This window comes from Lissotriton helveticus, chromosome 11 (assembly GCF_964261635.1).
Source record: "Lissotriton helveticus chromosome 11, aLisHel1.1, whole genome shotgun sequence".
NCBI lineage: Eukaryota > Metazoa > Chordata > Amphibia > Caudata > Salamandridae > Lissotriton > Lissotriton helveticus.
Window position 1 is genome coordinate 1,104,619,424 of NC_136072.1, and position 26,958 is coordinate 1,104,646,381.

Consider the following 26,958-nt stretch of genomic DNA (forward strand, 5'->3'; position numbering starts at 1 on the left):
GAATGTCCACACTAGGAAGTAAAGTTTTTTTTTTTTTTTTTTTTTTTTTTTTAGTATCTCAGCTTCATGCTCACTGAACAAATGTATATACGTTTCTTCATATCTTTTTTTTTATATAATCAATAAAATGTAAGATTTTGTTACCTGTTCTGCGGGGGTGGGGTTTGGGGGGTAATAATGTTGTTTATAAAATTTAAATGCAAATAAAAAAAAGTATTAAAAAAAAAAGGAAGTAACAAAGTCATGCCGGTAGTCGCATTTTATAGTATGTCTCATTATGCCAAACACTGCAAGGTAGCAATTTCAGACATGGAAGTCCGATTTCAGTCTACAAGGCAAATACCATTTGACTGTATTGGTCACACTACAAGACAGTATCAATCTCTGACATGGCCCCGCCCTGCACACAATGGAATGTAAAAATCTCAAGAGGCAGCTATAGGATTCACGTTTGCACATAAGGGCAGAAGCACACCCATCTATTTATCCATACATTCACTCACTAGCATGGGCCAGAGGGAGGTCTGAACATTAAAAGTCAACACACAGACCTGGGGGACTCAAGCCTGTTAGCACAAAGCTTACTCTACCCCTCCCTCCCTCCCTTTCTCTCCATCTATTTACCTGAGGTCAACCGTGCCTGCTGCAATTAACCTCGGGATTGCTGGGGAAAGTGAGAGATGAAAAAATCATGGGCAGCCCTGGGATTTCAAAAGTGGCCAACAAGCGCTCCAGCCCACAGGGGGGGGGGGGTGTTTGAATGCCCATTGGAATAAAAGGCCTGTCTGACCCTGCCACCGCGCTACTACCATCTTCTGTTGTACCCCAGCTATTTAGCCGGGTCTGGTGGCTCAGTGGACTAATACGTCTACTGCAGGGGCCTGTGTTCGACCTCATGGTCACAGGTTCAAATCCTGGCGGGTCCACTCAGCCTTTCATCCATTTGGGGTCGATAAAATGAGTACCATTGAGTTGGGTAACAACAAACATCTGTTATTTCAGCGCCAAGATGCCCGTAGTGGTGAACGTGCGCTTTACAAATACTCATGTTATGTTATGTTATTTTCCACCTGCTCTACACAAGCCGAGAGCACTGCAGCTGTCATAGGAAAGGAACCCCCTCATTCACTCCTGGGGGGAAACAACGCACAGGGCGACCCTCTCTGACCTCTGGTTGGGCCTCAGGAGAGGGGGACTAGGGAGAGAGTAGGAGGCGCTGAAGTAGAGTCCCAGGAGTGAGCCCTCAGCAGTGGAGCAGTGGCGTGGACTGGGAGGCGAGCCAGGCTAAGAAAGGCAGCTTCCTCTGCCTGCCAACTCTCTTTTACTTTAAAAACCTACGGAGACCAGTCTCAACACAAACTTGGCAGTACTTCTTCCAGAGGTGGGCGAACAAACAAATTAACCAGGAGAGCCGAGCCAAGGGCCTGGCTTGACTCTCACAGCCAGCACAGGAGCTGAAAATATTTGGTGTGTAAGTGAAGCAACAGACCCTATCTATATATCAAAAAGTCTATTTAACATGCTCGAGCGTTTCTCCTTAGCACATTAGATGATATCACTGCACTGAGAGGCATTTACTAGAAATGAAAGGGATACTTTTTGAACATGAACTTAAAACATTCTTATTATATTCCTCATGAAGACAACTAAGAGGCAGCACTGTGTCTCGTGTACAGTATATGTGCCCTAGAGTCTTATTATGCATGGAGCTACACTATACTCTATTATATCAAACACAAGAGATGTTTTTGTGCACCACACATGCTGAACTCACCTATTTGAAAGTGCTGTCATATGTGATAATAAAGAAAAAAAGAGGGTCGTTGAAATAAAATATTTGTCTAGGATCACACTGTTTTGTCAAACAGGAGAGCCAAGATTGATCCTGGGTTTCCTGGTTTCATACTATGCATCTATTTTTCTCCTTTTCTACATCAAAGGTCACTGCTTTGTTCTTTATTATCTGTGCAGGAGGTTAGCACATGGGTGGCAGGCAGAAGCCACATGAAATCTCGGCTCGTTTTGGGCTCGAGGGTCCAAGAGAACTTCCAGCTGAGCCAGACCGTGGCATCTTCTTCAAGCCTGGCTTGAGCTTTCAGTGGCTTGTCCACTCTAGTGTGTGCCATGCACCGAAGAATAGCTCCCAACAAGATGCACGACAGAGTGGGACGGAGATATGACACTTGAAAATAGTTACTCATGTTACCTAACGTTTGTATAGTGTGAGGACTGTGATCATATTATTGCCATAGCTCGGTGGAGCTTACGGTTCACTCTCTAGACAGGGCTGTAGTCAGAAGGAAGTAGCTATTTGGGGGCTGCCCTTCAATTATTTAAAACAATGAAGGGTTCAGGGTCAGGTCGTGTTTGAAAAATGCAGTATATTTTTTTTAACCACACTACGAATTTTCCTTTGCATTTTTTTACTTTATTGTTTTGTCCTACTGAGTGAAACTGAGAAATAGTTCACTGAAAAATCTAGGTCGGAACTATAATTTAAACACATTTTTACAGGAGCTTTGGCATTCTCCTGAGGAAATTGTAGAGGGCACTGTTGTCATATAATGCACATGTAACCAGTAACACTGATCAAAAGTGGAGAAAATGTAATAATCATTTTTAGATAGGATTTACACATTCGCCCAGAAGGAATTTCTGTCTATGGAAGTCAGAAATGAAGCATCACAAACAATGCATGCTGGGCCATGGGCACTAGAAAGAACTGGATAGAATTAAAGACAACTTTATAGGTAAAAGTTTAGGTTTGGTTCAATGAAATCTGGATCTGGAAACTTATGACATCCTGTCGATGCCTGCAGGGGCTGCTGGCTCCACCTCGACACCGGAAGTGGAGTCGAGGTGACGTCACTGCCGCCATATAATCTTTCTTTCCCTCAGGCCCCAGACATCAGTTCTCATCTGTTTTTTAACCACTTCTCTCAGAGACGGATAAAAGAATTATGTCCACGAAATAGGTGCAGTGCGAAAAACTAAATTGGTATCTTTTTATAAGATTTGTGAATGACCGTTGGAAAGGGTACGAGGGTGGGATTGGTGATGAATTTGCAGGTAGGTAGAGTATCCATGTTGCTACGATGAATGTGTCAGTTATTTCTCGCTGCCATTCTCTCAAAACAGACAAGAAAAGGTGTGCCACTGTGTCTGAGGATCACAGAGAGGTCAAACACCAATGGATAGTGCATGAGTGGAGACAAAACATTTATCATGGAGATATAGGAGGAAACATACACGCATAGTGTCTGAGATGGTCCTTTTTTATTGAAAAAGACCTGGTATAAACATCAATAAATAAATACATATTTTCCAATCATATGACTTATTTAAAATCCATCCAATACATCACAAAGAACATGTATATAAAAAAAAGAGGGTTCCATAGTACAGTAATGCTTTCTAAAAAGAGGAACAATAAAAACAGAGGACAACAGATAGTTCATTAGCACTACTAGACAGTGGATCAGAGTTCCACCGTCGAGTCATATTATCCCACATAAATTAGACAAAACATTGACATTATACGTGCTGGGCCATCCAGCTAATAATAGGTCCCCAAATGGCCTGCCCCCACTCCATCATTATTCTACCCCTACGTGAGCAGAGAGCGGATTCAATATTATAAATCCCTAAAAGTCTAGCCAGCCACATCTGATAAGAGGGGGGAAGACATCTTTCCAGCCGGCAGCTAACAATAGCCGAAGGACAGCTACACCAATAAATACAAAAGCTTAATTTTCATTGTTGAGATTTAAATTGCTGCCCGTTCCTATCAACATTAGGGTAGCGGATAGGTCGATAGGTCGGATAGGTCGATCTTAACTCCTAGCAGCCCCTCCCAAAATTTCTCAATCTCCACCCTAATTAAAATTAGTTTGTCACATTGGTAAAACATATGTATCAGGTTGGCCGGACCTTCGTGACATCTCGGCATTTGTCATCCTCTCTTTTCCCCCAATCGAATAAATTGGCTGGGGTAAAATACAAGTTAAAGATCGTCTTGTAATGTTGACCTTTCAAGTTTGATGAGCGGAATACTCTATCCACCAACTGCAAAGATTTATCTAAATCCACATCAGAGTCAGCTAATTTGGATGCCCATGTCATTTCACATTTTTCCATGTCATCCTGTGTACTTGACAATAAGGTACCATAAATATTTTTTTAATTTTGGTACCACCTCTTAACAGATACTCCATCATATTATTCTGACCTGGAATAATCCGGGGCCTAATGCCCCTTAGCAGACCCGAGATTTGCAGTAACTTAAAACTCTGACTCAGAGGAATTCCAAATTTCTGCTGCATCTCTTTGAAGCCCAGAAGATTGTCACCTTCGCAGATATCACCTATTCTTCTAACCCCTTGTTGCTCCCATAATGTCCCCAGCCTATCATAGCTTAGTTGCGGAAAGATGCTAGAATTCCATAAAGGTGTATAATAATAGATCTTAGGAATTGCTAGCACCTTTCGAACTCGTTTCCAGATTTCCCAAAGACTTTCGGAGACCTTATAACGCATCTTCTTATAATATCACCTATTATTTTTGCGTAGCAGGAGTCCTAGGGCCTCTCTGCCCAGCAACAGCTCGTATATAGATGGGATTTCTTGATTGCCTTATCGGGTATCAGATATTATTGTTGCAGGCTCAAATAATACAGCCATCTGACTCCCCTTTGTTGTGGGAGTGACAAATATTTAATCGATCGCCTGATTTTGCCGTATTGGCAGATAAAATTCATAAAGACTGACTCGATTGATTTTAACATTACTTCATCAATCAGATAAGGAATTGAGTGGAAAAGATACAGTACCTTAGGGAGCATGGTCATTTTGAGTACATTTACTCTTCCTATTATAGAGAGATGAAGTACATCTATTCTCTTAAGGTCTGCATTAATTGATTTGATCAACGGATTGAAATTATCGTTTACAATTTCAGTTATAGCAGAGCATATCTTAACTCCCAAATATACAGCAGAATCTTGATACCTCTGATCCACCCGTAAAATATTACTTGTGCATATTATCTGTGTTTTGCTCTCATTTAAGAGGTATCCTGAATTCCGCCCAAACTCCTTGGCTATACCCGCAATCGCTACCATGGCCTTATCTGGTTCTGGAGTAATGATAGCCTGGTCGTCTGTGTAAGCTAGCAGCTTTGTTTCAAAGCCATTGCAGACCACTGGTTTGATTTCTATGGATTCTAATAAATAACGTACCAGCGGGTCTATATACATAGCAAAAAGGATAGGCGAACAGGGACACCCCTGACGTGTCCCCCTAGAGATACAGAATGGCTCAGAGGAGCCTCCCATCAATTGGATCCTGGCCTTTGGTTCCGAATACATCGCCTTAATTTCTCCCATAATTTTAGGGCCGAAGCCCCTTCAGTCCAATATCCCCCACAGATATTCCCATGCGACACGATCGAAGGCCTTTTCGGCATCCAGGAGGATCATGGCCATCCGGCCCACCGTGGCAGCATGGACATCGAATAATGAAATGGCACGTCTGATGTGATCCGTAGTCCCACGGCCTGGGATAAACCCATGCTGCCACGGAGAAACCAGACTACCAATTACCCCCCCCCCCCCTCCCATCCTCCTGGCCAGGACCTTTGCATAGATCTTTGTGTCCGTGTTGATGAGGGATATTGGACGATAGGACCAGGTTTCTCCTTAGGTTTACCCTTTTTATGAAATACGACGATGTTTGTTTCCTTCCAAGAATGTTTTACATCGCCGGAATAAATAATGCCATTAAATAGATCCAACAGTATGGGAACAATCTCACTCTGTATACTTTTATATAACTCAAGGAGGATGCTATCTGGCCCTGAGGCCTTCCCTGATGCTAGCTCCTGCAGAGCTTCCAGGACCTCTTTTATATCCATGTCCTTATCGACTCTTGAACTAGCCGCCGTTTCCAACTGGGAGCCCTCGTCTCTAAAATCTGTATCAGGGCAGGCGACCTGCGTCTCTTCCGTGTATAATTTCTGATAGAAATTTTTTAACACCTTTACGATGTCGTCTGGCTCTGTATAATTCTGAACGCCCTCTTCTATCTCTGTTATTACATTCCTGCTGGATTCCTGTCTAATTCTTAGAGCTAAAAGTTTCTCTGCCTGTTCCCCTGTCTCGTAGAGACTACCCTTATGAGTCTGATAGTCATCTGCCGTTTTCTGGGCTATCACTTTGCACAATTCTGCTTTTATGACCAGGATCTTCTGCTGAGTCTCAGTAGCATCGTTGCCCACAACAATATCCTGTACATGATGTTCTTCCGCCACTACAAGTTGGGCAATTAATTTCACATTATCTCCCAGCACTTTTTTCCTAAGTCTAGCGGAGAAGCTTATAGTTTCTCCTCTCAGAGCAGTCTGAGATGGTCCAGTGGTCCGTGTGACCAACAAATGCTATTTGCAACATCCCACAGTTCGTGCATTTTTCTGTGCTCCATGTGCATTGCTCTGTCCAGTGCTTTAAGGGGGAGGAAAACTGAGCCACTTGTTTGGGCCCATGAATTGATCAGTGTGGGGAACATTTGCTGGGCACATGGATTCAGTGCTTGGCTGCATTACAAGTTGCTACAACATGATGCACCTTACTATGAGATGCTCTGTGATACAGTGATATTTAGACCTGAATATAGAGACCAGATAGTACAAACCTTCTGTACTCTCTGTTCCCGAATCGCACCACAGTAAGATGAGCGCCAGGCAGAGGATATGACAATTCACTTAATTGATCTTGATTCATCCAGAGGCAATGTACACAGCCTTCTAGATGACATGTTTGGATGAATACTTGGGGAGTTATTTACAGTACGGTGGGTGGTCCATGAATGGGGCTGAGGCCATCGCCTCTCCTTTCCCAGAGGAGACTGTGAGCCATGCTTCGAGATCCTACCAGAAAGGAAGTGATCTCTCTGCTGTCGGTGGAGCAGCCGCTGCGATGGCTCTTCTGGAGGCAGCTAAGGTTAGCAGAGCGGGCGCCATCTTTGGATGCACCCGCTTGGAACTGTGGAAAGTTTTTTGTTTTTCAACAATAAACTCCCAAAATGTAATTTTACTCTTTAAAAAATCTATTACTTGACGTGCATGGAGTTTGCTCCCTGTAGGTGGGGGCCACTGGACGATTATCTTGCTTTGCATGGCAGTTCCTAGCAGTGTACACCGCCTAGTGTTTGAAGTGGGAGGGATCTGAGGGGAAGGACGTGCTTTTATCTTTTTAATTTAAAAAAACTGTTCCCCCTACTTTTTGTGAGAAGACAACCGGGATGGTTATTTCTAAGAGCTGAAATGGCTTCAGCTGAAGCGTAAGACAGGGAGTCGTCTGTGCCGTGAAACAGAGGGCGGAGCAGACAGCTAAACAAACCTTCCTGCCAGGGTGCCTGCTTGCCTGAAAGAAATGTAAATGCCCAAAGCTGGTAAATCTGAAAATGGTGTTTGGAACCCGGTATTGGCTCTAATTGATGGCATCGTTCGTAGCTTTCTGAAGACAAAGATTTATTATTTTTGAGTGGTATTGCTAGTGAGTTACCAGCTGTTCTGTGAAGTGTGCAGTTTTAAAGGACAGTTATACAAACAAAATGCACTTCATACAGTCTCGGTATTACTAAAACTATATTTTGGAAAACTTTTTTATCTTAAACCTTTTTGCACATTTTGTAGCAACCTATTTTATGCTGTGTGTAATGTAAGTTTACAATAATGACATATATTCACAGTGCTTTCCATCACAAACTGGGAATTCGTAGCACTAAACATACACAAGTCACTATTCTCCACTGTACCAACTAGGATTCAATTCTGTGGCTCTCTGGTTACAGACACAGACCTCAACAGTGCATTAACTAATAGAGGTTTCATAATGTAGGATAGTGAAATACAACCTATTAATTTAACTTGCATTTATATGCATTATTTTATATGTACTTATCTGAAGGTGAAAGGCCAAAAAAAGTTACAGTATATTTTATTTCTTTATCCAAGCCTCTGGCCCCGTCCCCATGCTCACCCTGCATTGCGCCTGCCCGAGGCCACCCGGTGGCCATCAGGAGGGCGGGCCCTTAGTCACGTAGGGCTGCCCCCGCCCCCCAGCTAGGGGTTGCCACCCCTCCTCAGGGCAGGTTGCCCGGTGGAGGTGGGCGGACCTGTGACGCACGTCCGGGGCTGACAGGGAGAGGGTATATCTCCCCCACTGGCCGTTGTGGTGGCCTCTTTGCCGCTCCGGACGTTGCGTCGAACACGTCGGGACACTCTTTTCTGCACCTGACGCGTCGGAGTGTGGTGGGACACACATTTTTGGTTGTCCGTCGCTGAGCTACTGCCGTTGGCTCACCCCGGTGGCGCGTCGATCCTGGTTTTGGCGCCGTGTTTGTTCCGGTGAGTGTGGGCACTATGCCATAGGTCTCTCCGTCCCTCTCCTGTCGGTTGCTCCGTGTTAGAGTCGGATCGCGCGGGTCTGCTGGAAATGGGTTGGCCGGGAGGTCCGCCGGAGGTGGTGTTGTGTGGCAGAGAATGCAGTGGCCTCGTGCTCAGGGACTGGGTCACGTTTTCGGGTGAGCATGCAGTGGCATTTGTATGTGCTCTGATTAATCATTCGGAGTGGTGTTGTGCGGCAGAGAATGCAGTGGCCTCGTGCTCGGGGACTGGGTCACGTTTTCGGGTGAGCATGCAGTGGCATTTGTATGTGCTCTGATTAATCATTCGGAGTGGTGTTGTGCGGCAGAGAATGCAGTGGCCTCGTGCTCGGGGACTGGGTCACGTTTTCGGGTGAGCATGCAGTGGCATTTGTATGTGCTCTGATTAATCATTCGGATACACTGGTTAGAGAAATATAAGGGGGCGAGGAAGTGGCTCAACTCATAACGTTGCCGACAGTGGAGCTGGTAAACAGGGTTCGATGCTCGTTATGGGCATCATCAAGGAAGTGTGACACAGGCTTTGAATGTGACCATGGAAGCCTTTGTCTGCTTGTCAGAACCGCCCTGGAATGTGATAATTTGCGATGACTGAACTTGCGGTATAGACACGGTTGAAAAGGAGTGTGTTGTTGTCTTGGTTAGTTAATTCCACCTCCGATCGTTTATCTATGCAATAGCATGCATGTTGTATTTACCCTGCGCAGTTTTAGTGCTTTAAGGTCGCTAGAATAATTAGTGTTTCAAGGGAGTGCACAATGCGTTGCTTCAAGGCTTTTAACGGCTTTCTGTGTTATGTCCGAGTATAAACATGAGTATTCGAGCACAGCGAGATGGCTTGCGGTATTCTGTGTTGTCCTCTCATCGCACTCATTATTTCCCTCAAAGTCACGTTGCTTCCTTGCCTTCGGTTGGGAGCAACGAGCCCTGGTTGCCTTTTTTCGCTGGTCTTGGTTATCTGCTGATTGGTTGTGACCGGGAATGTTTAAGCTGGTGTTAGAGCGCTAGCGCTGGCCCGGCGGGTCTCTCTCCGACGGTTCGAGCGCGGGGGAGGGGACCAGGTGCAGGTATCCTAAACGCCAGGGTGCCGCTTTGGTCTCGGCTTGGGCCCGGAGAGGTAGACGTGTGTTGCCTCGTGCGGTCTCTCGCCCTCGTCCCCTTGGTCTCCGCGTGTGCACAGGGGCGGCTCACTGTGCCGGACGCTTAGGTAGCGTATTGCAAGAATCGTAGTCCAATTTCCCGAGTGTTTTAAATTGTAAAGTATTTAAGCAGGGTGGGTTGATGTTACTAGCACTCGCATTGGTCCTGCATATGCATATGCTGTTAGGGCCTATTCAGTTACAGTTGCAAGGTTAGCACTGTTAGTCGGGGAAAGTTAGAAAATACAGGACACCGTGTGGGATGTGGTCGCCCTAGTGCCTGGCAAGATAGTAATTACGGAGGAACATTGTCGAGGCTGTTATTAGGGTGAAGCGGGCCTCTCTGGCCTACATCCCTACGTGTCCAATTATTAGTTATAAGGTTTTATAGGGTGATCACGTTAGCTATGCCCCAGTGTAACGCCGTTGTGCACCAGTGTATGCCTTTTATTGTGTCTATGGTTCAATGATGGGATTAAAATGTTATTGGTCGATTGTGAGCTCCAGTGGCGCAATCGGTTAGCGCGCGGTATTTATACAGCAGTACTTGCATTGTGGCATGCCGAGGTTGTGAGTTCGTGCCTCACCTGGAGCAGCTTACTGGTTTGCATAAATCATTTCCTAAAAGTAAAGATTGAACTCAGTGTAAGGACGGCCCTTGCTAGAGAGTCGGGCGAGTGGGGTGTAGTGACCTGTAGAGACCCTCTACGTCTTAGAGCTGTGACCTTTCTGCCGCCTTCAGCCAGTGCAGCGAAAGAGAACCCCCACATTTATAATCGTATGAGGGAAGCATTGGCACGTTGCCACATGGCCGCGAGTGTTTTACTTGTGCTTGCATCCCAATATCGCGCACGTGAGCCTCTCGTCAACAGGCGTTAAATGTTAATACTGTCTACAGGGTTAGGAGTGCATTGAAGTAAATGCTTATTTGCCACAATATGGGTGTCTTGTCAATTATAACACGTGGCTTTGCATGTACAGCAGGATGTATAAGTCTATGATGTGCGCAATTTTGTGGAGGGATCCGTATTTACAGTGTGCGTGGTATCATGGGGCCATAGTACCACGGCCCATTCGTGTCACTTCTACGTTTTCCACCCGGTTCTGCATAGTTTAGCGCTAGGCTGGTGTGTTACCGTATTTACGATCATTGGAACATAGTGCCTCGAGGCCCCAGTGTGTGTCTTATTCATTTAACACGAGGCATTGCATGTCCAGCGCGATGGGTAAGCCTATTATTGCGCGAGTGAGTTTTTTGTTTCTGTATTTACAAAGGGTGTATTGGGGCCATTGTATCCTTAGGCCCAATCGAGTGTCTTGCTCAGTTTAACACATGGCATTGCTTATTTCAGCGCGATGGGTAATCCTACGTGCGCAAATGTGTCGACTGTGTCCTTTCTTAAATGGCCTATTGCCTCTTACCGCGGCGACCATGCTTAATGCTTAGGGCCACCTTGGCTTATTTGACCGTGTTTATGGCGATGTGGCTGCGTGGGACCTGGTTTGTAGGATATTGCCCCCCCCCCTGCTGAGCGGCCAATTTTCCAGTGTGCGGCAGGGTGGTAATGGCACTTTGTGCGCGGCCATGTTCCGTAGCAAACCCCCCCCCCCCCCCCCACCTCTCTCGGCGGCCATCTTGTCCCACGGGAGCGTGGCTTCGACAGTTTGCCGGACGGGGAGATTTATTTTATTTTACGCGGGGATTCCTTTGGAGTGGACCTTTCCCGGTGAGGTATGGTTGTGCACAGTGGTCTCTCATGCTCCTTAATGAGATTGTTGCTCATGCATCAATTTGATGCGTTTTATAGTATCAGTGGGACATAGCATCCTGAGGCCCAATCGAGTGACTTGTTCACTATAACACGTGGCGTTGCATATTTTCTGCATGTGGGGTACGCCGATGTCATGTGCTAATTTGTTCCTACTGTCATTATGAAAATACGTGTATAGTATCGCAAGGAATTAGTATTACGAGGCCCGGGTCGCAGTGTGGGTGTCCCCCCGGCTCTGCTGGGTCGATGCGCGTCCTATGCGTCTTTCCCTCCTCAATTATTTTGCTACGAATATATAACGTGGACTCACAGCACGAAGGCAACATGAGAACGAAGAACGGTGGCCGTGGAGTCATTTCTTCCTGTATATGGTCTCGACAATAGGCATTGTATGTATTGGTGCGCGAAGAGGGAGATTGTTTTCGCGACCTAATAGTTCTTACACAAATTACAAAACATGTGCCAACATTCTAAGTTATACACTATAAGTTTGCATGTGAAATCTTTTGAGGCTTCCCTAATATTCGGAATACTACATGATTTCAATCTTTAGGACATTAATTTGCCTTGGCGATTGTCGAGTGTAGGGGAAGCTACGCTGAACCGTAGCAGTGTGCAAGAGTCTGCCAGCATTATTTGCAGTCGCAGGGAAAATTAGTATGTGACTCCCCAATGCTTCGTAGTATGCAGTGCTCACATATGAACAAAGTGGCCATGTTCTGCGTGGAGAGCCGGAATCGCCCGCTTTTTTCCTAGGAAGGTTTCGACCCTAGTGCATTGACCCTTCTGCCCTAGGCCCCCTTCTAGATCGGACGTCCTTCTCACTCATGTACCATTACATTCCGTGTAGTGGTGGCTCGATGAGAGTTGTTGTGTTTCATTGAATTACACCTATTCCTTCAGATAATAAGAACTCAAGGATACCTGGTTTTGCTAGCAAAAGCTGCCCAGGGATTATCCTGTGTTGGGAGCTAACTGCCCACCTTATATTGCTGCTCCGGGCATGAGACCCAAAGGTGCCCGAGTTCGCACTACCGGTAGAGTCCAAATCATACCCTATCAGGCAACGACAGTTCTCGCAGAGGTCTAAATCGGATATCTCGCCCCAATTACTGATACAAGGGAACTTTTAGTGGATATGTGGCCTGTTCAACATTAAGATCTTACTGTAGTACACCTACCCTAAGACACTTGAACCCTCCTTATTGCTTAGTTGTCATGGCTGCAATTTCATCATCCTATCTCCATCCCGGGGCCCATATTCTTTCTTTTAACAGTGCCTATGACACACTAACTACTCTATTAGGCATGCACTACGCACCCTATCCTTGCGATTCCTGCTCTGAGTATACAAGGCAAAACGCAGCTATAGATAATGCTGCACTCCGGGCCATGTACGGTCAGTATCCTGACGTCTTGGCAACGCACGACTACCTAAATGCATAGTTCAGCCTTGCATCTGACACGCAGGTTATCTCTAAGGAAAATCCAGTATCGTTTTATGTTAATTATTAATTTCGAAGCACTTACGTTATAACGTGGTTCCGTTTACCACAAAGAGGTCATCATCATACTAAAAAGGCACAACGTCCGATCTCTTTCCAGTACACCAGAGAATTCTGATTGGATCCGCATTAAAGTCCCCCCCCCCCCATGGTATTTCATTCAAAATAAACCTTTGCCCAACTATATCGTCCCCGTTAGACACGTTCTCGAATTCCAGACGTCTTAGTGGTGTGCCTATTCTTAGGCTACTTCTTTGCAGTACAGCCACCCTGTGGGGGGTTCAATAGGTATAGCACGCAAGTTCTTACTGGAGAACCAGGCACAAGAACAAACGTTAAGTAGGCAATGTTTGCACTGGTGCCAAGGCTAAGATAAACACGTGTGTAATAGCAAACAGTGCGTTAAGAGAGAAGTGGCGTGGCAGGCAACAAAGAGCACCATACACAGGTACGTAGAGAGCACCGCCTGAGCCTGGACTGCCAATAATACCTATAGTAGTGGGCCCTCAGCAAAACTCTCTATATAGAATTGCTCAGGATTGGAAGTAACAGCTGTATGAAGACAGAGAATGTCTGCTGGTGGTCCAGCCCCCCCCCCCCTTATTGTTTCACTATTTGGGTGGTGGCTTGCACGATGGGCTCCTATCAGGAATTGGACTCACTGTTTCTCGCTCAAGGTTAGCGTGGTTGTGCTCCCCTGGCTTGCGTTCTTACAGTCTTGTGTTGAACTTGAGTATCCGCTGGTTTCCTTGTGCTCCTCCCTAGGTGAGAAGATGGCCTGAGGTTTGTGCGCCAAATTTTAGGGAGCACCTTGGTTCAGCTTTTAAATCCCTCGTGGCGGGGGTCGTAATGCAACTTTATATACAAGCTATTCCTGAGGTAGCAGGGTTGAGCTGCCGCCAGGTCTAGGGGGCATGTGATACCAGCCGTTTACCTTGGCTATCCTGTATATAAAATGTAAGTCCACCTCGCAAGTTATACTAAATTATGCGTGCGCACTGGAATATCCCTCGGTACGTTGCTTGGGTATAGTGGCACAAGCATTCACTAAGCACAGTTACAGTTGAATTTGGAGAACTGCGCTTCGACAGAAGTTATACGTTACGGGGGACCCCTCAACCTGGGATAGTCGACACTATGGCTGTAGAGGGTTTGTCACGGGGGTATATGCTCTATAGTGTCAGAGGGGCTTTTGGTCAGCAGGCATGTCATAATGCAGGTCGGGATCTTAAGTGTGCACTTGGTTCCAGTCCCTGCAACCCCTGGGTGGTGGTCGTAAGTCTACCTTACAGACAAGCTATCTTAGTGGTAGCATGGCCTAAGCTGTTCCGGACTAAAACCCTTGGGCAGGTGATGCCTGCTGTTAATACCTTTTATCTGTATTGGCACATGCATGGGCATCGTCTTAGTTATATAGTAATATATGTTTATCCCTTCTATGCCTCTGTGCTCTTTGACTATAGCAGCACAAGTGTTTTCGTAAGCACACTGTCCTATGTTATGCGGAGAGCGGCGTTACAGCAGGTTGTAACTTAGCTGGGTGTAGCCTGCTGGCGCTTGTCGTGAAGGGTGTTTGAGTTTCACGGCTTGTGCTGGAACGTCTATTAATTTATACGCAGCGCCTTCAGCAGTAGGGGCCACTCCTCTTCACTTTGTCACTTACCTGGTAGTATGACTACACGACCCGGGGAGGGTTACAATTATGTTGTAAAGGAGTAAGACCCGGGGTAGCTGCAGATTAGTGGCAGAAGGGCCTGGGTTTCGTCAGGCAGGTATTTCATGTCAGGATCAGGTCTTTGGTGGGGCGCTAAGTTGTGCCAAGCAATTGTCAGTCTAGGAAGTAAAGCACAGCGCCATGTAGAAATCTTCCCATACGGAGGGGCGGGGTTTCTTCAAACTTGAAACGATTTAGGACAAAGTCTAAGGCTATTTTGAGGCGGATGGGGTTCATCTCACGCCTGTGGGCGTTGACCTATTCCTCCTCTATTAAAAAAGGCTCTTCTGAGCAAAGGTTGCAGGTAAAGGTAGTAGCGTTGGTGGGGGGCCCGTGCGGCGGCGGGGACCATCGCACGGGCTGTGGCGGAGTTACAGGGCAATCCGGAAACAGAGAGGTGCAACACAGTACTTCAGCGGGCACATAGGGGTGCCAGAGCCTAACCTAGAACCTCATGGGAGGCTAGGAATCCGAGACGGCACCCCAGTAGTCCTTCGGGCGGTTGTGGGCCTGTGCAACCGGGGGTTGCTTAGATACGCCCCGCAAGGGGCGTGAGTAGTTTATTACCATAATGATCAGCAGCTGGGTGGTTCGCCACTGTGCTGATTGGCTCATCAGGCGGGCAGGTGGCGAGAATGCGGCCTGCCCTTGGATTGCCCGTAAGATAACCCAACGTGATTACATAATGTTGTATGTAACAATAAACCTGCAGCAATTTTTCCCAATCTTAACACTTGTGTCTGTGTGTTATTTGCGGGATGTTTGTCATATGGGGGCGGGGGGTTCCTGTGGCCCTGAAGTGACTATGCGCGCCGCACCACAGTTCCCATACTTTTTTTTAATGCACTTCGACCACTGACTCAGCCCTAAATAGGGCAGAAAGACTATCACTATGCTCTGAGGTCTCTGTGGTGGACAGGCTATCAGTGGCAGAGCCAGCAGTCAAAGGCTGCACCATCGGAAACCCAGCGCTTCCTCCGACTCCGTCTAGAGTGGGGGAAACTGCGAGTTTGGCGGGGACGGCCGGACCACTGATTTACGACCCCCCCCCTGCTGTGCCAGCATGATATGTCTACAGATGCATGCCTTGGTTGTTCTCTGCATTAATCTAACATGAATGACATCTCCACTAACTCACTTTTGTCTCAAATGCCATGTTGTTCTTCGGGCATAGGAATAGGGTATTTCCCCCATGTGCTGTGCCAGTTTCAATTACTGACACTTCATACATTTTAAGAGTTATATGTAACAAATCGATGTTTATTTACGGAAGAAGTCGGGGAATTTCCATTACTGACAACATTTCAATTCAATGAACCCCTTCCCTGCTCATGACGAAATCACGGCGTCATAAGTCACGGGCGGCGTGTACTCATGATGGCGTGCTGTGCTCATGATGGCGTGGTTCCGTCATGCTGCTGCCGCTCCGCCCACGCGGCACTAATTCCCCGCCTGTGCGGGCGAATTAGTGAGTGGGCGGAGTCGTGACGGAACCACGCCGTTATAAGCACAGTCCGCCCGTGGCTCATGACGGCAGGGTTCCGTCACGAGCATGGCGGCACCACCCTACACCCCTCCTCCCAGGGCCGCGGCGGAATTATCGCCATGGTCAAGGGGTTAAGATAGTCATCCGCTCTTATAAACACTCCATTTAGGGCACAACAGCACCATGTGAATATGTGCAGCACTATACCAAGTGTGCATAATGCTGGCATATGTATCTACTCACATGCAGCCTTCTGCACGCAGGCTCAGCCGCGCCATGGTTGCAGCATCTCGGCATGTGCACCTGCTCACATGCTGAATCCTGCAAGCAGGCGCAGCAGTGCCACGTGTGCACCATGTCAGCATATGCACCTGCTCACACGCTGCCTCCTGCACGCAGGCTCAGCAGCAGCAAGTGTGCATCATGTCGGCATGGGCACCTGCTCACACGCCGCCTCCTGCATAAAGGCTCAGCAGTGCCAAGTGTGCATCATGTCGGAATGTGCATCTGCTCACACGCCGCCTCCTGCATACAGGCTCAGCAGCACCAAGTGTGCATCATGTCGGTATGTGCACCTGCTCACACCCTGAATCTTGCAAGCAGACTCAGCAGCACCAAGTGTGCATCATGTCGGTATGTGCACCTGCTCACACGCCGCCTCCTGCATACTGGCTCAGCAGCACCAAGTATGCACCATGTCGGTATGTTAACCTGCTCACACACTGAATCCTGCATGCAGGCTCAGCATCGCCAAGCATGCACCAAGTCGGCATGTGCACCTGCTCACACGCCACCTCCTACACTCAGGCTCAGCAGCACAAAGTGTGCACCAGCTCACACGCTGAATCCTTCACCCAGGTTCAGCAGCGCCAAGTGTGCACCATATCAGCATGTGCACCTGCTCACACACCACCTCCTGGATGCAGGCTCAGTAGCTCCAAGTGTGCATCATTTCAGTATGTGCACCTGTTCACATGCCCCCTCCTGCATACAGGCTCAGCAGCGCCAAGTGTGCACCATATCGGCATGTGCACCTGCTCACACGCTGAAACCTGCACGCAGGCTCGGCAGTGCCAAGTGTGCACCATGTCAGCATGTGCACCTGCTCACACGTCACCTCCTGGATGCAGGCTCAGCAGCTCCAAGTGTGCACCATGTCAGTATGTGCACCTGCTCACACGCAGCCTCCCGCACGCAGGCTCAGCAGCGCCAAGTGTGCACCATGTCGGCATTTGCACCTGCTCACACCCTGAATCTTGCAAGCAGACTCAGCAGCGCCAAGTGTGCACCATGTCGGCATTTGCACCTGCTCACACCCTGAATCTTGCAAGCAGACTCAGCAGCGCCAAGTGTGCACCATGTCAGCATGTGCACCTGCTCACACGTCACCTCCTGGATGCAGGCTCAGCAGCTCCAAGTGTGCATCATGTCAGTATGTGCACCTGCTCACACGCAGCCTCTCGCACGCAGGCTCAGCAGCGCCAAGTGTGCACCATGTCGGCATGTGCACCTGCTCACACCCTGAATCTTGCAAGCAGACTCAGCAGCGCCAAGTGTGCACCATGTCGGTATGTGCACCTGCTCACACACCACCCCTGCACGCAGGCTCAACAGTGCCAAGTGTGCACCATGTCGGCATGTGCACCTGCTCACGCACCACCCCTGCACGCAGGCTCAACAGTGCCAAGTGTGCACCATGTCAGCATGTGCACCTGCTCACGCACCACCCCTGCACGCAGGCTCAACTGTGCCAAGTGTGCACCATGTCAGCATGTGCACCTGCTCACGCACCACCCCTGCACGCAGGCTCAACTGTGCCAAGTGTGCACCATGTCAGCATGTGCGCCTGCTCACGCACCACCCCTGCACGCAGGCTCAACTGTGCCAAGTGTGCACCATGTCAGCATGTGCGCCTGCTCACACACCACCCCTGCACGCAGGCTCAACAGTGCCAAGTGTGCACCATGTGCACCTGCTCACACACCACCCCTGCACGCAGGCTCAACTGTGCCAAGTGTGCACCATGTCAGCATGTGCACCTGCTCACGCACCACCCCTGCACGCAGGCTCAACTGTGCCAAGTGTGCACCATGTCAGCATGTGCGCCTGCTCACACACCACCCCTGCACGCAGGCTCAACAGTGCCAAGTGTGCACCATGTGCACCTGCTCACACACCACCCCTGCACGCAGGCTCAACAGTGCCAAGTGTGCACCATGTCGCCATGTGCACCTGCTCACACACCACCCCTGCACGCAGGCTCAACAGTGCCAAGTGTGCACCATGTCGGCATGTGCATCTGCTCACACACCACCCCTGCACGCAGGCTCAACAGTGCCGCGTGTGCACCATGTCGCCATGTGCACCTGCTCACACACCACCCCTGCACGCAGGCTCAACAGTGCCAAGTGTGCACCATGTCGGCATGTGCACCTGCTCACACACCACCCCTGCACGCAGGCTCAACAGTGCCAAGTGTGCACCATGTCAGCATGTGCACCTGCTCACACACCACCCCTGCACGCAGGCTCAACAGTGCCAAGTGTGCACCATGTCGGCATGTGCACCTGCTCACACACCACCCCTGCACGCAGGCTCAACAGTGCCAAGTGTGCACCATGTCGGCATGTGCACCTGCTCACACACCACCCCTGCACGCAGGCTCAACAGTGCCAAGTGTGCACCATGTCGCCATGTGCGCTTGCTCACACCCTGAATCTTGCAAGCAGACTCAGCAGCGCCAAGTGTGCACCATGTCGGTATGTGCACCTGCTCACACACCACCACTGCACGCAGGCTCAACAGTGCCAAGTGTGCACCATGTCGGCATGTGCGCCTGCTCACACACCACCCCTGCACGCAGGCTCAACAGTGCCAAGTGTGCACCATGTCGGTATGTGCACCTGCTCACACACCACCACTGCACGCAGGCTCAACAGTGCCAAGTGTGCACCATGTCGGCATGTGCGCCTGCTCACACACCACCCCTGCACGCAGGCTCAACAGTGGCAAGTGTGCACCATGTCAGCATGTGAACCTGCTCACACGTCACCTCCTGGATGCAGGCTCAGCAGCTCCAAGTGTGCATCATGTCAGTATGTGCACCTGCTCACACCCTGAATCTTGCAAGCAGACTCAGCAGCGCCAAGTGTGCACCATGTCGGCATGTGCACCTGCTCACACCCTGAATCTTGCAAGCAGACTCAGCAGCGCCAAGTGTGCACCATGTCGTGATGTGCACCTGCTCACACCCTGAATCTTGCAAGCAGACTCAGCAGCGCCAAGTGTGCACCATGTCGGTATGTGCACCTGCTCACACACCACCCCTGCACGCAGGCTCAACAGTGCCAAGTGTGCACCATGTCAGCATGTGCACCTGCTCACACGTCACCTCCTGCATACAGGCTCAGCAGCTCCAAGTTTGCATCATGTCAGTATGTGCACCTGCTCACACGCAGCCTCCCGCACGCAGGCTCAGCAGCGCCAAGTGTGCACCATGTCGGTATGTGCACCTGCTCACACACCACCACTGCACGCAGGCTCAACAGTGCAAAGTGTGCACCATGTCGCCATGTGCACCTGCTCAAACACCACCTCTGCACGCAGGCTCAACAGTGCCGCGTGTGCACCATGTCGCCATGTGCACCTGCTCACACACCACCCCTGCCCGCAGGCTCAACAGTGCCGCGTGTGCATCATGTCGCCATGTGCACCTGCTCACACACCACCCCTGCACGCAGGCTCAACAGTGCCACGTGTGCACCATGTCGGCATGTGCATCTGCTCACACACCACCCCTGCACGCAGGCTCAACAGTGCCGCGTGTGCACCATGTCGCCATGTGCACCTGCTCAAACACCACACCTGCACGCAGGCTCAACAGTGCCAAGTGTGCACCATGTCGCCATGTGCACCTGCTCACACACCACCCCTGCACGCAGGCTCAACAGTGCCAAGTGTGCACCATGTGCACCTGCTCACACACCACCCCTGCACGCAGGCTCAACAGTGCCGCGTGTGCACCATGTCGCCATGTGCACCTGCTCAAACACCACCCCTGCACGCAGGCTCAACAGTGCCAAGTGTGCACCATGTGCACCTGCTCACACACCACCCCTGCACGCAGGCTCAACAGTGCCGCGTGTGCACCATGTCGCCATGTGCACCTGCTCACACACCACCCCTGCACGCAGGCTCAACAGTGCCAAGTGTGCACCATGTCGCCATGTGCACCTGCTCACACACCACCCCTGCACGCAGGCTCAACAGTGCTACGTGTGCACCATGTCGCCATGTGCACCTGCTCACACACCACCCCTGCACGCAGGCTCAACAGTGCCGCGTGTGCACCATGTCGCCATGTGCACCTGCTCACACACCACCCCTGCACGCAGGCTCAACAGTGCCAAGTGTGCACCATGTCGCCATGTGCACCTGCTCAAACACCACCCCTGCACGCAGGCTCAACAGTGCCAAGTGTGCACCATGTGCACCTGCTCACACACCACCCCTGCACGCAGGCTCAACAGTGCCGCGTGTGCACCATGTCGCCATGTGCACCTGCTCACACACCACCCCTGCACGCAGGCTCAACAGTGCCAAGTGTGCACCATGTCGCCATGTGCACCTGCTCACACACCACCCCTGCACGCAGGCTCAACAGTGCCAAGTGTGCACCATGTCAGCATGTGCACCTGCTCACACACCACCCCTGCACGCAGGCTCAACAGTGCCAAGTGTGCACCATGTGCACCTGCTCACACACCACCCCTGCACGCAGGCTCAACAGTGCCACGTGTGCACCATGTCGGCATGTGCATCTGCTCACACACCACCCCTGCACGCAGGCTCAACAGTGCCACGTGTGCACCATGTCGGCATGTGCATCTGCTCACACACCACCCCTGCACGCAGGCTCAACAGTGCCACGTGTGCACCATGTCGGCATGTGCATCTGCTCACACACCACCCCTGCACGCAGGCTCAACAGTGCCACGTGTGCACCATGTCGCCATGTGCACCTGCTCAAACACCACCACTGCACGCAGGCTCAACAGTGCCAAGTGTGCACCATGTCGGCATGTGCATCTGCTCACACACCACCACTGCACGCAGGCTCAACAGTGCCAAGTGTGCACCATGTCGGCATGTGCATCTGCTCACACACCACCCCTGCACGCAGGCTCAACAGTGCCACAGGTACACACATAGCACCAGCTGCCCTCACTTGTTTTTTATATAGTGCTTCTTGATGCACGTTTATGCAAAATTAGCCAATTTAATGTCTGTCCGGCCTGGGAAGAATGCACGGCTGAGGCGTCTTTGCCACGGTTTTAAACCGTGCTCTGCAGTTGGAGAGGTGCCTTAGTGAGCGACACACTTCGCATTGATAGCTGCGGCTCTCTGCGAGTCACTAGTTCAAATGCTTGCAAGGCCATCCCATGATTTCATCATTCTGAGGTTAGTAAAGTCAATGCCATTATATTTGCCAACAATAGCACCGGTTTTTACAACAGCAGAAGTGTGGTATGAGGTGCGACATAAAAACGAATGAATTACGAATCTGTGCAGAACCGACAGGGGGATGAGTCCGGAGGTCAGTAGAGTGGACAGCACAGATGATTTGGAAGCTGTGAGATAGTCCTTCTTAATCTTCTGAGGACCCCCACTGAACCACTATTGGAAGTCGAGGACGTCGCTTCTCATATAATGCTGCAAAATTGTGGAATCTTCTGCCTATTGTTATCCGCCTGGAACCAAACTACTTGACCTTTCGAAAGCAACTTAAAACGTATCTGGTTTTTTAATACTGCCCTTATTTAAAACCGCACCGCTACTAGCGCTGGGATGCCCCCGGGTAGCCATGCGCTCTAGAAATGTCTATTCATTCATTCCTCAATCTAAGTCCTCTACACAGTGCTGCAGCCGCTTCTTTGGTCCTGTCAGTAATTCCTCCATTCTAAGTTCTCTAGGCAGTGCAGCAGTTGGCTCTCTGCTCCCAGTGGTAATTCCTCATTCTCTCTCTGCTCCTAGTGGTAATTCCCCAATCTCAGACCTCTAGGCAGTGCAGCAGCTGCGTCTCTGGTCCTAGTGGTAATTCCTCATTCTTAGTCTTGTAGACAGTGATGCAGCTACTTATCTAGTCACAGTGGTAAATCCTCTAGACAGTGCTACAGCTGCTTCTCTGGTCCCAGTGGTAATTTCTCATTCTTAGTCCTCTAGGCAGAGTTCACTGGTCCCGTCGGTAATTCTCCATTCTAAGTCCTAGACAGTGCTGCAGCTGTGTCTGTTACCAGTGGTAATTCCCCATTTTTAGTCCTCTAGGCAGTGCTGCATCTCTATTACCAGCGGTAATTCCTCATTCTTAGTCCTCTAGCCTGTGCGGCTAGCTGCTTCTCCAATCCCAGTGGCAATTCCTCATTTTAAGTTCTCTAGGCAGTGCTGCCAACTGCTTCTCTGGTCCCATCGGTAATTCCTCATACTAAGTCTTTCAGTCAGTGCTGCTAGCTAATACTTTGGTCCCGTCGCTAATTCCTCATTCTAAGCCCTCTAGACAGTGCTGCAGCTGCTTCTCTGGTCCCGTCGGTAATTCACACACTTCAAGTCGTCTATGCAGTGCGGCAGTTGTGTCTCTGTTCCCAGTGGTAATTCCTCAGTCTTAGTCCTCTAAGCAGTTCTGCTAGCTGCTTCTCTGGTCTCATCAGTTATTCTGCATTCTAAGTCCTATAGGCAGTGCTGCAGCTGCTTCTCTGGTCCAGTCGGTAATTCCCACATATTAAGTCCTCTAGGCAGTGCTGCAGCTATGTCTCTGTTCCCAGTGTTAATTCCTCATTCTCAGTCCTCTATGCACTGCTGCTAGCTGCTTCTCTGGTTCCGTTGGTAAATCCTTATTCATAGTCCTCTAGACAGTGCCGTTAGCTGCTTCTCTGGTCCTGTTGATAATTCCTTATTCTAAGCCTTCTAGGCAGTTCTGCAGCTTTGTCTCTGTTCCCAGTGGTAATTCCTCATGCGAAGTCCTCCAGACAATGTTGCTTGAACCTTCTCTAGTCTCATTGGTATTCCCCCCATTCTAACCTCCAGATAGTGCTGCTAGCTGCTTCTCTTGTAAAGTTGGTAACTCCTCCATTATAAGTTCTCTAAGCAGTGCTGCAGCTGCGTCTCTGTTCCCAGGGGTAATATCCCATTCTTAGTCCTCTAGGCAGTGCAGCAGTTGCCTCTCTGTTCCTAGTGGTAATTCCCCATTCTTAGTCCTCTAGGCAGTGCAGCAGCTGCGTCTCTGGGTACCAGTGGTAATTCCTCATTATTAGTCCAATAGCAAGTCCTGCTAGTTGCTTCTCTGGTCCCAGTGGTAATTCCTCATTCTTAGCCCTTTAGGCAGTGTTCTCTGGTCCAGTCGTTAATTCTCCATTCTAAGTCATTTAGACAGTGCCAATAGCCGCTACTGTGGTCCTGTTGATAATTCCTCATTCTAAGTCATCAAGACAGTGCTGGTAACTGCTACTCTGGCCCCGTCGGTAATTCCTCATTCTAAGTTCTCTAGGCAGTGCTGCAGCCATGTCACTGTTCATACATCCACTACACTCCCAACCAAAATACATAGATAAAAGATATTTGTCATTTACAACACAAATACCTCTAACTCTGAAAAATGCGAGACCTATTGCATTGCAAATGCTTATTGTTGCTGTTGCTACCTTCATGAGACTACAGACCAGGGGGTATTAAGAGCAGTATCAACAGAGTGATCAAGAAGGTGTAACTGTAATCTAGGGCTTGTAGTTCCCTTTATCTCATTTTTAAATCAGAACTACAAGAAAGCACAGAAAATCTGGACCGGTTAAGCTGCAAACTCTTGGGGATGAGTGCTCTGTGCCATGGGTACCAAGAGGTAGACAAGGGGTAGCAGCTGATAGCCCCAACTGGAGTCCACAGGCCCGTGGCTTCCCATCCATCCCCCCAGAGCCCTCCTTTTCTCCTACATGTCCGGGCCCCGCACTCCACTCCTCTGGTCCCTGTCACATTTGGCATACAAGATGATGGAGCGAGATATGGACGATTGGATGCGAGAGCCTGCAGCAGAAGGTGCGCAGGGAGTCTGGGGGCGCATACAGGGAGGGATTCTGAGGCTCTTAGGCAATGAAGTGATTTACCACTTCTGCCTCCCCTTCCCGTAGCTCTGCTCCCCTGCTCTCGCCCCTGCCTGGCAGCATCCACAGCACACTTACTTCATCATTCTCTTCTGCCAAAGCACTACTTTTTTTCTTTTAAAAATCTAAAGTTTGCTTTGGCCCACCAGGAAGGGCCTCGGGGAATAGCTCATAACAAAACAATGTATGTTCCTAAAGTAAACACACGGAGCAAGTTCTTTAACTAGCGCACACACGAAAGGCCTCTAACCTTGTATGTGTCCACCAAGGCCTCATATACAACATACTATACAATGATAAGCCTTTTAAAATTAGGAGGCAGAGGGAGGGAGGGACATTTAATGCTTTTGGAAATTAGCATGTGTGGAATTGACAAACATGTTACTTACCGTCGGTAATGCCTTATCTGGGAGAGACTCTGTAGCCGCAGATTCCTTACCGTAGAATTATCCCCAGGAGTCAGACTGGATCTGGAATTCTTTTTGAGAACGGTACCCCTGCGCACTGGTAGGTGGCATCGTTCGACTCCACGTGGAGTCATCCGTACCTGAAGTGACATGTGCAGTGCCTATATAGGCGCCACCCCAGCACACTGACGTCAGTTTCTTTTAGCGACTTTCCACGCCAACAGTGCGGAGACAGAAAAACCACGGAAAACTGGTGTGGAAAACTTGGGCCTTAAAAGGCGAATAGCCCTGCATAGTGGAAATCTGTTCACAGAGCAGGGAGGATGGGCGAGTCAGTTAGGAATCTACGGCTAGAGTCACTACCAGATATGGTACTACCAAAGGTAAGTAACTTGTTCATCTGATAGAGACTTCCAGCCACAGATTCCTTACCTTAGAATAGATTCCCAGGCAAAACCTGCCCAGAGGTGGCCCTGCAAAACTATTTCACACCAAAATGTCCTGCAGAACCGAAAGGGCGGAATGTCCATCTCCACGGACTGGACAGTCCAGGCAGGAGTGTTTCAAGAACGGGTGCAGGAAAGCCCACTTTGATGCCTGCTAGATATACAGGACCCGAACTCCGCTTGCTAACATTGTGGTGGCAGCCTTGGCTTTGGTGGAATGGGCGTGCAAGCCCTCAGGGGTTGTTTCTTGGCCAATACATGGCAGATTGTAAAGCAGAGTACAATCCTTCAGGCAGGGTTAGACAAGGCCTGAAGCTCACCGACTCTCCGGGCAGATGTTATTGCCACCAGGAAAGCCGACTTGATGGTAAGGAGCTTCAGAGGACAGTTGTGCAGTAGCTCAGATCAGAAAAGTGAGTACAAGATTAAGGTCCCACTGAGGCATGATGAAGGGTGAAGGTGGAAACGTGTTGCAGACCTTTCAAGAACCTATTTACAATAGGGGATTTTAACTGGGAAGGCTGATCTGTCAACCACAGAAAGGCTGCAATGGCAGAAAAGTAGCCCTTTAAGGTGCCCAGAGCAGAGCCCTGCTGGGCACGAGAAAAGATAAAGAAGAAGGACCTGAGAGAGGGAGCAGAAAGAGGATCAACCTCTTTCTCTGAACACCATGCCACATACTTGCCCAAACAGCAGGCGTATACTATCTTGGCAGAGGGATGCCTGGCTGCCAAGATAAAACTGCAGGCTTTGGATAGAAGGTCAAAAGCTGTCAACTGTTGCCTCTCAATCCCCATATATGAAGGTGGAGCATTGACAAGTTCGGGTGGAGAACCCTCCCCTGCTGTTCCCGAAGGGGCAGCTTTATCGGACGACAAATGCTGTGCTCAACTTCCCGGGATACCAAACTCTGCGAGCCCAACCTGGAGCCACAAGAATGACTTTGGCCTGGTCGTTCCTGATCATCATGAGAACTCTGGGCAAGAGTGGTTTGGGCAGAAGGTGTATAGGAGGCCTGATCGCCACTAGAGATGAAAAGCGTATCAGACCGAGAGGCCCCTTGGAAACTCTACCGCACAAAACCGGTGACATTGCGTGTCCTTGGCACTAGTGAACTGATCTAACCAAGGCTCTCCCCACTGCTGACAGAGACCCAGCACCACCTCCGGATGGAGATGCCACTCATAATCCGCAAAGCATCTTCGGTTGAGTACGTCCGCCCTGGTTTTCAGAGAGCCCGGAGCGCCAGAAGGTTGACATGGATTCCTGATTAAACTGGAGACCAGAGGCCTCTGATCTCAAACTCTTCCTAGTGGCTGCCCCAACCCAGTAGTGATGCATCTATCACCACTGTCTGATCTGGGTGGGGAAGGAAGATGAGTCTGCCGCTGACCCAATCGTAGTATGTCAGCCACCACTGCAGATGTTTTGCAGTTTCCTATGAGATCTGGACCATGTCAGAAAGATTCCCCTGATACTGCGCCCACTGAAACTTCAGGTCCCACTGCAGAGCCTGCATATGCCAACAGGCATATGTCACACGCAGGATGCAGGAACCCATGATGCCCAGCACCCTCAGATTTATTCTCACCGAAACCCAGGATAGAGGTTAAAACATCTATATCATAGCCTGAATATCTTGGACTAGCAGTCCGGGAGCCGGAGCCCGAAACTGCACCATGTCCAGAACAGCTCCAAATGAAAGTGAGCACCTGAGAGGTAGTCAGGTGTGACTTCGGTACCTTGATAGTGAACCCCAGTGAATGCAGGAGGTCTGCCATAGTCTGGAGGTGGGAGGCGACTGTCTGGGGCAAGCCTGCCTTTAACAGACAGTCATCGAGATAGGGGAATACTGGCACCCATGATTTCCACAGATGAGTTGCAACCACCATCATCACCTT

The 26,958-nt window shown here is 49.5% G+C and overlaps 1 protein-coding gene and 1 non-coding gene across 9 annotated transcripts in view; one reads left to right on the top strand and one right to left on the bottom strand.

Moving 5' to 3' along the window:
* The window catches only part of CABIN1 (calcineurin binding protein 1), a 1,271,888-nt gene that overhangs the window by 370,516 nt on the left and 874,414 nt on the right, over positions 1-26,958 (bottom strand). The gene's annotated exons all lie outside the window — the stretch shown is intronic.
* TRNAI-UAU (transfer RNA isoleucine (anticodon UAU)) lies at positions 10,081-10,175 on the top strand. The gene is made up of 2 exons: positions 10,081-10,118; positions 10,140-10,175. It is a non-coding gene; the product is annotated as a tRNA-Ile (tRNA).